The sequence below is a fragment of the Canis lupus genome, chromosome 13 (genome assembly GCF_011100685.1).
Source record: "Canis lupus familiaris isolate Mischka breed German Shepherd chromosome 13, alternate assembly UU_Cfam_GSD_1.0, whole genome shotgun sequence".
NCBI lineage: Eukaryota > Metazoa > Chordata > Mammalia > Carnivora > Canidae > Canis > Canis lupus.
Window position 1 is genome coordinate 4,403,034 of NC_049234.1, and position 10,018 is coordinate 4,413,051.

Consider the following 10,018-nt stretch of genomic DNA (forward strand, 5'->3'; position numbering starts at 1 on the left):
TGGATTAGAAAAAAATCACATCAGAATCCCAACCCCAGTGCACAATGATGTTTTCTTTACACATTGCAAACTACAAGACTGTCATCTTCCAAAAAGGGTATCTTGATTGATTACTGATTACTTGATTGATTATTGATTATTATGAAAAGCACACAATACATACAGGAGTTCAGTGCTTGAGAATCCATTCTAGCAAATTGCTGTTTTGTTTTCAGGGTTTTTTGGGTTTTTTTTACATAGCCCTTATAACTTTCTAATGTATTATTTACTAGTTATTATAGTTATTTTTACGATCTGTCAGTACTTTCTCCCCTCCTCCCACAAATGGAAGCTCTATGCCACTGTTTTTAACCTGGGTATTAACCTGGGATTTTTTTTCTGTTTAGATTTACAGCTATATCCCCAGCAAGTAAAACACTGCTTGATACATAGCAGATAGTCAGTATTTGTAGAATAAGGGAATGAATGGACCAGCAGTGCAGAGGATGGGATCCTGAGCATCAGAGACCCAAACTTCTTCTCTCTCAGGTCTGCTGCGCTCAGTGACAGCCTTGTCCTTGGCTGGTTCCCTTTGTGGTCACATAATGACTGCCAGAGTCAGTTGGCATTGTCTTGTCCACATCGATGAGGATAGAGAAGACATTTAAGTGGGTCAACTTCAGTCTTATGCTTCCAGTGCAGGGGGTGACGATATACAAGCAGATAAAGACTTAAACTAATCAGGACCCATCCTCTCTCTGTCAGCCAAGTTGAACAGTTGGAGTCAGTGTCTCCTGAATGTGAAGTGGCCATGTGGAGGCTGATGGACACCTGAAGTAAGGAAGTGGGGGTAGATATGGGTGATGGGAAACAACACTGTCTACTACAACTCTATTTGTTTTTAAAATACTAAGTTTATTTTTTTATTTTTATTTATTTATTCATGAGAGACACAGAGAGAGAGAGAGGTAGAGACATAGGCAGTGGGAGAAGCAGGCTCCATGCAGGGAGGCCAATGTGGGACTCGATTCCGGGACCCCAGGATCACACCCTGGGCCGAAGGCAGGCACTAAACTGCTGAGCCACCCGGACTGCCCAAATACTAAGTACTTTAGAGGGTAAGGAGGAAAAAAATAAATCTTCCTCTCTTCCCTCCATCTCAATTGCCAGAAGTAAGCTTGGTACAGCATTCTATTGAGCATCTATTAAGGGTAGAGCATCAGTGAGAGACATAACACGAGAACGGCCAAGAGCTGGGAATTTGGTAGTTAAGACTGAAGAAATAGGAAAGAAAAATGATGCCACTGTTTTTAACCTGGGTATTGGTTTTTTCAAAAAAAGTGTCAGAATTTGTTTCTAGAAAGGGTGAGTTTGAGGTGGGAGCCAAGGGTAGGTATCCAATAAGCCACTCATTAGTCATTCAATAAATAAAGACCTACTCTGTGCCAGATACTGCTCAAGGCACTGAGATGCAGCAAGAAACAAATCCTACCCTCGTGGAACTTATCTTTTATTGTGGGCAGATATGTAATTAACAGAATATTAATAAAATATGTAACATGTTAGGCAGTGATATGTGCTACAGAGAAAAATTAAGCAGGAAAGAGGTTATATGACATGACGGGGAGGAGACAGCTGCAGATTTAAACAGAATGACTGAGGAAGGCTTTCTTGAGAAGGTAGTATTTGAATGAAGTTTAGAGATGAGGGAGCAAGCCCACAAACATTGGGGAAGGGGCTCAGTTTTAAAAATGTTAAATTCCAGATTTCCAGATACTTGCAGAACATCTAAGAGCATATCTCCTATAATGAAGTGAAAATACGTAATACAGATATGTAGGCTCGTATTTCATCCAGAGTGGGAGATAATAAGGTGCCCTTTTAAAACCTGGATCCAACCAGAGGGGCTGACCTGAAAGACTGGGGATTTTTTAATTTTTATTTTTAAGATTTTATTTATTTATTCATGAGAGACAGAGAGAGAGAGAGAGGCAGAGACACAGGCAGAGGGAGAAGCAGGCTCCATGCAGGGAGCCCAAAGCGGGACTCGATCCCAGGTCTCCAGGGTCAGGCCCTGGGCTGCAGGCCCAGGCTGAGCCACCGCTGCCCGCTGAGCCACCTGGGCTGCCCTACTGGGGATTTTTTTAAAAAGCAGATTAACAAAGATTGGAGAATTCTTAAACAAAATCTTCCCTGATTGCTTCATTAAATTTAACTTATAAATGAACTTCTATGAGGAAGTATTACTATGTTCTATAAATTTGGGGGCACTTAGATTTGGTTTATAATGCTGTGTAAACTTTCCCTACCAGCCTCACAGTTTGGTGGGGTAGAGGATGTAATGAAGATATAAAATGAGGGGCAGCCCGGGGTGGCTCAGCGATTTAGCAGCACCTTCAGCCCAGGATCCATTGTTCTGGCAGAGGTTCCAGGAAGAGACCAAGGCTGGAGATGGAGGTTGGGAAGCCAAAGGTGTGGACAGTCTTGATGAAACAAGGGTATGTAGGGTAAGATAGGGTGTGACTGGAGCAGGCGCAGATGGGGATGAGGAAGAGCTAGTGCTCTCCAGAGAGGCTAAGGGATTGGGCCAGAAGAGACATGGGCCAGGCTTGCTTCAGTTGGTCTCAGGAAGATGGCAGCCCCTTGAGGCATTTGCTCTTCTGAACAACACCCTCCTGAGGAACTCTTTCCTCCCCAGACTATGGAGGCCTCGTCTCTCCACTCCCTCCCACCCCACTCCAAAACTCCTTGGTAGAAGCTCTTCTGCGGCTTGATTACTAGATACTGACATTTCCTGGAATTCTGCTGCTGCCCTCTTGTTTTGTACTTGAGCTGAACTTTCCTTAGTTGACTCCATCAAAGCCTATCGTTTTTACTCTGGATCTTCCTGCTTTGGAAAGAAGGAGAGCGATTAGAAGGAGAAGAGGGAGGTAGGAAGAAAGAAAGAAGTGAAAAAACCTTTTGTAAAGCACTGCCACCTAAGATGCTGCTTCATTAATGTCTTATTTTACTATATTTAAAACTTTTTAGGGATTTGTCCTTTGATTTCTAAGACTCAGTGAAATATTGGCATGATAATGCTGTTTATTAATCAGGGCTCAAAATATCTGTGGTATTTCATTTCGTAACCTGGCATTCTCTTGAAACTAAAAAGTACGTAAGAAAGTCCACACATGAGCATGGCCAGGTCTTGGTCCACTTCTCGGACTCTTTTGTTAGGGTGACCACAACCCCCACCTTAGGTCCTGTTCTCTGGGCTGCTTCTCACTGGCCAATGAATCCACAGGGCCAAGGGACCAAACCTGTCCATAGTCCATGCCCTTTGGTAGATCCCAGAATTTCCTGCCCCAGGTGACCCAAACCAACTCTAGGGCCTATGCAGGGCCTCTTTCCTAAGCCAGTCTTCTGGAGACACTGTGGTGCTCAGGCCTGAGGGTGGCCTGGGGCGTGGATTGTAGGTGCATGTGGCTGAAGATTGGCCCTGTGCTCTGTTGTCAGCCTGTATCCTGAGAGACAACCTCCAGGTGTGCTGCTGAACAGGTGGTGGGAAGGGAAGGGGCCGGGAGGGAGCCCTGAGAGTGCTCCACAATCCAGTGCAAACTTCAAACAGCCTGACAGTTCTGAATTTGATCCTGGACTTCCAGGGCATTAGAAAGTTATTTGTCAGGTTAGATAGACAAACTATACTCTAATTAATTGTTCATGGGTTTAATAGTTGGCAGATTCTTACATATGCATGATGTGGGCCTCCATTTGTACTCTTGACCCAGGCTCTGCAAACTAGAGACACACCAGGTGCTAAGAGTGGCATGTCCCTTCTGTAACATCTGTGAGTGTTGCAGTTTGGGACAAGTGATGAAGAGGAGCTACACACGCAGGGTGTGCTACAGGAGCACTTCCTCTGCCCACTCAGGGGCATTGGGAGGAATCTATGCAATTTCATAAACTAGTAACTACTGTTTCTGGTGCTTCTCTAACATACAGACCCTTCTCATGTTTCTCAGCAGTGTCTGATATAAAATGGGCTAGCCTAACATCAGACCCAGAAGAAGTTCAAGGATGTGCAAGCAATCCTGACTTAAAGTAATCTGACAAAAATATTCTTTAATTCATTGGGAGAGGTTAAAAAGCGTATCAACATATTCTTTGATATGAACATTACATTTAATTGATATATATTATAGTGTGGGTGTTTGGTTATATCAATGAGTGAAGTCTGTTTTTTAAGAATCTGGGAAGATTTTTGTTTTGTGCTTCTGAGAAAGAGCTTCTGGAGTCATGTTCCAGCTTCCTCCCAAAAATAACACTGGTTTAGGACACTTGGGGGGCTCAGTCAGTCTTGATCTCAGCTCAGGTCCTGACCTCAGGGTCATGAGTTTAAGCCCCGTGTTGGGCTCCAACTGGGCCTGAAGCCTACTTAAATAATAATAATAACACTGATTTAAACTGCCATCTATTCAACCAGCTTTGAAAGCTTTATCTCCAGCCCTGGACACTCTCCTGAGAGATGCTCCATGCACCCACTTGCCCAGCCAACACCTCTGTCTAGCTGCCCACACTCCACATGGAGTAGTTTGTATTAGTATTCTGTGGCTGCCATAACAGATTAGCACATACTTGGTGACTTTAAACAACCAGAGTGGAGTCTCTCACAGCTGCAGAGGCCTGAAGTCTGAAGTCAAGGTCTCAGCAAGGCCATGCTCATTCTGAAGGCTCTAGGGGAGGATCCTTCCTTGCCTCTTCCAGCTTCTGGTAGCCCCAGACATTCCTTGGCTTATGGGGGCAAGGAATCCAGTCTCTGGCCTCCATCTTCACATGGCCCTCTCCTCTTGGTGTGTTAGTTCTCCCTCTGACTTTTTCTTATAAGAACACCTGTCACTGGATCTAAGGCCCATTCTGAATCTAGGATAATCTTATCTCAAGATCCTTAATTACATCTACAAAAACCCTTCTTCTAAATAAGGTTACATTCAGAGGTTCACAGATTATGATTGGACAAAGGATATGTCCAAGTGGATAACCCACTATTCAACTTGCTACATAATTCATTGTGTTCCATCAAAACCAGTTTCTTTGGCACCTGGGTGGCTCAGTGGTTGAGCATCTGTCTGCCTTTGGCTCAGGTCATGATCCCGAGGTCCTGGGATCAAGTCCTATATCAGACTCCCCACAGGGAGCCTGCTTCTCCCTCTGCCTGTGTCTCTGCCTCTCTCTGTGTGTCTCTCATGAATGGATAAAATCTTTAAAAACAAAACAAAAACAATTTCTTCTGCTGGCTCTGTCTGAGAGTGGGGAGGAGTGGTACCCATGTTTCCAAAGTTGACATAGGAAGCCATCCTAGACCATCCTCTGCTTTCCCTCTCATATCCAGTCTGTCACCAAGCATTGTCAGTTCACTCCAATTAGCTCTGGAATCCACCTTCTCCTCTCTGGTGTCCACTGCCACCCTCATTGGCCTTCTTTCTGCTTTTCAAACTCCCACCTCAGGACCTTTGCATGAACTCTTGCCTCTCTGGAAGTTTCCATCCCTCTACTTCACAGGCAGGCTTGCTCTTTTCACAGAACTCTCAGGTCAAGTGTTACAGCTTCTGAGGGGCTTCCATCTCCCTCCCTACCCCTTGCTATGTGCCTCAAGTAGCTTCCAGTGATTCTGTCATGTCACTCTGCTTTATTCTTCCTAAACCACACACATACACGATACATTCCACCAGGACAGAGTCTTGTCTGTTACCTCTGCCTCCCTGGTTTCAAAAACAGTGACTTATGCATGTCTGTTATCTCTACTTATCTCTTCAGACATCAACATGAATCCCTTTACCACCTCTTTTCTCAGAAACCTCGCTCAAGGTCATCAGTTTGCCAGATCCTACTCCAGTGTACCACTTTGCAAACATAGCTTCCTTGTTCTTTCTGTGGTATTTTACACCTGCATTTCCTCCTCCCTGATGCTTTCACTTCCTTGACCCTCTAAGGAGAGTGAATATATCATTTGTCTTCCAAACTGGGCCACTGTTTAAAGTGACCAAAGGGCACTAATGAATTATTATGCCAGGCTAACTGTCATATACCAAGACTCTCCCAGGCAAACTCAGACATACAGTCTCCCTCCCTCTAAAACCTCTCTCTCTCTCTCTCTCTCTCCTCTGGCTGCCTGTCTTCAGACCCCTTTTCATCTATCTGCTCTTTAAATGTGTCCCAGGCCCTCCTCTGTTGCCATGCTACACCATCTCCCTGTGTGACCTTATCATCCATGACTCAATCCCCATCTGTCTAGTGTCTTGATTCCTATACTCCATGTACAAACCAAACTGCTGACCGAAGTCTCTACCTGGATGCCCTAGAGGCAATTCCACATCAACATCTAGAACCAAACTCATCATCTTCAACCTCAGACATGTTCTCTTCCTGTTGATGAATGGTAAACGGGGGACTACAGAGGAAGAGGTGGTTAAGAGCATAGGTTCTAGAGTTATGGCTGCCTGGGTCCAACACCACATCCTAGCCATGTGTGCTAAGGCCATTATTTAACCTTTCCAGGCCTCAGTTTCTTTACTTGTAAAATGGAGATAAAGGCATCTACTTCATAGGTTGGTTGTGAGGATTCAATGAGACAGTAATGCCAATGGCAGATATTTATATGGCACCACATGAACTGGGCACTTCTGTGTAGCTCCCATGTATTATTTCATTTAATCAGCACAAGGAGCTGAATGAGGTAAGTGCCATTATTTATTATTATTATTATTATTATTATTATTATTATTATCATTTTTAAAGCTCCAGGTCCACATGGGGCTTAAAGTCACGACCCCAAGATCAAGAGTCAGATGCTCTACCAACTGAGCCAGCCAGGCACCTGGGTAAGTGTCATTATTGTGCCTCCTTTACAGATAAGGAGCCTGAGGCACAGAAAGGTTAAGGAACTTTCTCTGGGTCAGTAACAGAATTGGCCTTCAAATGCAGCAAGTCTGGCTCAGAGACATTTTCTCAAGCATCTCAGTGTTCTCTGGGTGCAAAGTGCTTAGCACAGTATCCAGCATATAAGTGCTCAGCAAGGGGCACCTGGGTGGCTCAGTCAGTTAGGCATCTGCCTTTGGCTCAGGTCTTGATTCCTGGGGCCCTGGAATCAAGCCCCATGTGTTGGGCTCCTTGCTCAGTGGGGAAGTCTGCTTCTCCCTCTCCCTCTGTCCCTCCCTGCCTCCCATTTGTGCTCGCTCATTCTCTCATGCTCTATCAAATAAATAAATGAAATCTTTAAAAAAAAAAAAAAAAAGAGCTCAGCAAATTATTTCCACTCTCCCTCCAGTCCACCAAACCATCTGCCCAGGAGGAGGAGCCCTTTTTTCCTCATCCTTCCTCATACTACATCTATCAAGTCCTGTCAACCACATTTTAAAATGTTATGTGCTTTCCCAGAATTTACTTATTTAATCATTATACTGTAGTCCTAGTTCATTGTCCAACATTTCTTGATATTGAGAAGTCAACTACCAAGGTACCTGTTGTGAATGGAAAGATCCAGAACTCTGCCTCCAGTTTGAGCTTTCCCTTCCAGACCTCTACTCTGCTTGCTTTCTTGGCACCTTGCTGCATTGCCATAAAAACAAGCTCAGCCCCACATGCTGGAGGATGAGGGAATATGTGGAGCTGGGATGAGCCACCCTGGAGGAAGCCACCCTGACCAAGCCAGCAGCTGCCACAGACCCATGAACGGACCTGGCCAGCACCTGAAGAACCACCTAGCTGAACCCAGATCAAACTGCTGAGCTGCAGAAAGGTAAGCTAAATAAGTCATTGTTATTTTCAGCCACTAAATTTTGGAATTGCTCGTTAGACAGGAAAAGCTAACTGATACACTTAGATATTATATAATCTTCGGCTGCTGTAACAAGATGCCACAGTCTGGGTGGCTTAAACAAACAAAATTTGTTTTCTCATGTTTCATTGTGCTAGAAGTCCAAGATCAAGGTGGCAGCAGAGGTGGTTTGTGGTGAGAACTCTCTTCCTGACTTGCAGATGGAACCTTCTTGCTGTGTCTTCACATGACCTTTACTTGGTATGAGCCCAGAAAGAAGACAGAGATCTCTGGTGACTCTCCCTCTTCTTATAAGGACATCAGTCCTATCAGATTAGGGCCCAGCATGCATAGCCTTATTCACCCATTACCTCCTAGTGGCCCCATCTCCGTATACAGTCACTCTGGAGGTTGGGCTTCGACATATGAATTTGGGGGGCACACAGTTCAGCATAACAGGTATCAATCATCAAGGAGAAGTGGAGCTGCTAAGATCACTTGAAAGGAGCATGAAAGGGCAGGGGAGACTCATAAACTAGGGACAAACTCAGGGCACCAATAGCATCCTGGGGCTGGCAGAGGATGAGGAGACTGAGGTGGATGGAGGAGGGAAGATAGAGGAAGTATCAGGAGAAGCAAGTGAGCGCTCAGGAGGCACTAAAGCCAAGCCTTGCACAAGAAAAGAAAGGATCAACAAAGTCAAGTGCAGTAAGCAGAATTCAGGGACTGAGCGGTGCCCACTGGTCTCAGCTAGGTCCTTGGTGATGGTGCCAGATGTCAGAACCATGGTAGTAGGGCAGATGCCCCAGCAGGACAGACCGAGGGGCAAAGGGAGATAGGGAAGTGAGTGAACCAATAAAGAAAGCTTCTGAGAAGTGTGGAAGAGAAGAAAGAGAAATCTGGAACACAGCATCAAGAAGAGGTTTCTAAGATGGAGGGACTATGCATTTTTATGGGCCAAGAGCAATGAGCAAGAAGCAGGGAGAGGATCATGATGATGGAACAAGGTCTGGAGGGGGCGGCGGTGGGAGGAGAAGGAAACAGGAGCTATACTTCATTAGCGTTTGCAACCGGCCAGGACTGTACCCAACCATCTGTGGGGTTTATCTCGTTGGATCCTTCCATCAACTCCATGAAGCAGAGGCAAGTATTATCCCATTTCACAGACGAGGAAGCTGAGGCACTGAGGAGATTAAGAGACCTACTCAAGATCACACAGCCAGTGAGTGACACAGTGGGATTTGAACCTTGGAGACCTGACTTCTTAGGCTGGGGGAGTCTGACCTGGATTTTGGCCCGCTTCTAAAATGAACAGGAAAGCAGCAGGGATGGTGCTAGCAGAATCGGTAGGGAGCAGGATGTGATGGGGATCGTGTGTTCCCAGTGGCCTCCGTTTTGTTTTCCCGCAGTGGACAAGGAGCCAGGCGGCAGGCCTGGTCGGGACGCGGCGGCCACCGGGCTCGGCTGCGCGGGCGGGGGGCGCGGGCGGCGGCGCCTCCGCCCAGGTCGGGTCGGGAGAGGGGAGGAGGGGCTCACGGGGCGCGCCACGGGGACGCGGGGGACGCGGGGCCAGCTGCCTGGGAGGGGCGGGAGGGCGGGGCTCCCGGGGGCGGGTCCCCCGCAGGCAGGCAGGCAGGCAGGCAGGCAGGCAGGCAGGCAGCGGGGGCAGCCCTGCGGCATCCTCCGGCCCAGGGAGGACCTCGGACTGCGGCGGGGGGGGGGGGGAGGGGAGGGATGGAAGGGGCTGGGGGATGGGGGGGATGGGAGGGGCTGGGGGGGCGGGGGGGCGGCAGCCAGCCCGGCGGGAGGCAGAGCGGGAGAGCGAAGGGAGGTGGAAGTGCAGGTGTGAGTGCTGGGGGGGCGGGGAGGACACCTCAAGGTCTGAGCTGTCCCCGCATCTAGGGCCCGGCAGAGGTTACACACCGTCTCTCACACCCAAGGTCCTGCGGCCACAGCGGAATTGTCTCCCACCTTCCCCTTGGTCCTCGGAACAGAGACCTCCGAGGGGCTGACGGAGGGGAAGCCTCAGGAACTGCCCCAATGGCATTTCCTTCCCGTGTGGCAGGCACAGCCCAAAGAGCCACCCAGGAGTGACACCAGGAGTGGGTTATCTGGGGCGCCTGCGGGCTCAGTCGGCTAAGCGTCTGCCTTCGGCTCAGGTCATGATCCCAGGGTTCTGGGATCGAGCCCCATCAGGGCTCCTGATCAGTGGAGAATCTGCTTCCCCCTCTCCCTAGCCCCTCC

General features: G+C 47.5%; 1 long non-coding RNA gene across 5 annotated transcripts; it reads left to right on the forward strand.

Annotated features, from left to right (window-relative positions):
• Positions 1-7,330: 7,330 nt before the first annotated feature.
• On the forward strand, positions 7,331-10,018 carry LOC119864940. Of its 5 annotated transcripts, none has more exons than XR_005368259.1 (4): positions 7,331-7,756; positions 7,933-8,035; positions 8,853-9,120; positions 9,677-10,018. It is a non-coding gene; the product is annotated as an uncharacterized LOC119864940 (long non-coding RNA). The 5 variants fall into 5 exon arrangements; XR_005368257.1 differs by having other exon boundaries at positions 9,715-10,018; XR_005368260.1 differs by having other exon boundaries at positions 8,853-8,996.